We start from the raw sequence: 1,794 nt of genomic DNA, 5'->3' as shown, positions 1-1,794 counted from the left end.
TATTAATGGACATGCAGTGAGCAGGTGTCTGAGCAATTTTGAGCCGTTGATGGAAGGGAGGAAGCCTGTCTGGGTGTGATTTGGAGAGTTATTCGGTGACCTTCTACCAGATGATTGTATTGATGACTTCATGGTTTCTTTTTTCTGGTTCCAGAACAAGTTTAGAGACTTGCCCGCCAATGCATCGGAGGCAACCGTACAGATCTATGCACGAGATTACATTATGATGTTGTTGTCTACGGCGCTCTTCGCAGACAAGTCTAGTGCCAGGGTTCATTTGCGGTGGCTTCTGTATGTTGCGGACCTTGTCAGGCTCCGCAAGTATAACTGCTTGCGATCCGTCGATATCTCTGTTGCTAGACATGTGTGCAGTCCGTTGTACTTTCTAACTTCTGAGTAGCCTTTCCTCTGCCGCATAGTCACACGTATTAGCCAGTTATATCCATTTCCAAACTGCGCACACTTTGCATGATACTTTAGTTGGTCGGAATCAAACACTTTATATTCTACACCACAGAAATATTATAACTCTTAACTGTCAGTACATCTTTCTTTTTGGTTTCGAACCATTGTTCGATTTCAAACTCGTCCGTGCCAATCATACTAGGCCTGTCTCCGTGAATAGTAAGGTGCTGCTGATCTGGAAATGCAGGTTGGTTCAGTGCATCAAGGTCCAAAGTTGAAAAGTGTCGAGGGTATTGCTGTGTTTAACTGCTTGTATGGGTTTGTGCTCCTCCAGCATGTGTGGTGTCTTCCTCGCCATCGCTTTCATCACCAACAATTGGTGGCTCCGAATCCGACCCATCATCGCCTATAACCTCCGCAAATGGATCTCTCTCTCTTACCTCCATGAATACCGGTGCACCGTCTACTACAGGTGCTGCTCCCATTGCAATTGCGAGCTCTCCAAAGATTCGCCCATCACCCAAGTCATCTGTCGGGATGGGCAAATCAGCTGTAAATGATGATGATGAAACAAAGGGAGTCACCGGTTGCCTAGCTGGAATTAGGGCTGGAAGTGAGCCGAGCTGAGCCGAGTTAGACCAAGCTCAAGCTCGACTCACAAAAATTGAGCTTGGCTCACGCCTTGACTCATTAACAATCGAGCCTATTTCTTAAGCTCAAGCTCGACTCACCGAAAGCTCACGAGCTGGCTCAAATAATAGAAATATAAATACATAATCTATAATTCTATATCAATAAATTATAATATATATTTTTAAAAAAAAAATTTAAAAAGATCAATTTTATATATTATTATCTATCAATAAATTATAAATTTTTTATTTATGTCCTACATCAAAATTATATGTAAAAAATAAATATAAAATTTTAAATAATTAAAATCATTAATATATATATATATATATATATATATATATATATATATACGAGCTAATGAGCTGAGCTTATCCAAGCTCAAGCTCGCCTCATTTAATTTATGAGCTCAATTCCAAACTCAAGCTTGGCTCACTAGCTCACGAGCTTAGCTTATCGAGCTATTAACGAGTCGAGCTCGCCTAGTTCATGAGCTGGCTTGACTCACTTCCAACCCTAGCTGAAATGGCGTTAGAATTCCCTTCTATGACAGTAGTGAGCGGATTCGGAGCGGATCCACTATAGCTACCCTCTACATCAACTATTCTGGCAAACAACTCCATAGCGCCTAAGTCGGAAAATCTTGATTGGCTGTGAAATATAACTCGCATGTCATTGTCGCCAAGCATCTCGTACTTTCCAAACTTAAGATAACATTGCCTCAGTGAGATAGGAATTCGAAAAAATAATTATTTC

The sequence above is a fragment of the Arachis hypogaea genome, chromosome 18 (genome assembly GCF_003086295.3).
Source record: "Arachis hypogaea cultivar Tifrunner chromosome 18, arahy.Tifrunner.gnm2.J5K5, whole genome shotgun sequence".
In the NCBI taxonomy this organism is placed as follows: domain Eukaryota; kingdom Viridiplantae; phylum Streptophyta; class Magnoliopsida; order Fabales; family Fabaceae; genus Arachis; species Arachis hypogaea.
Note: the sequence above shows the minus strand (reverse complement) of the source record.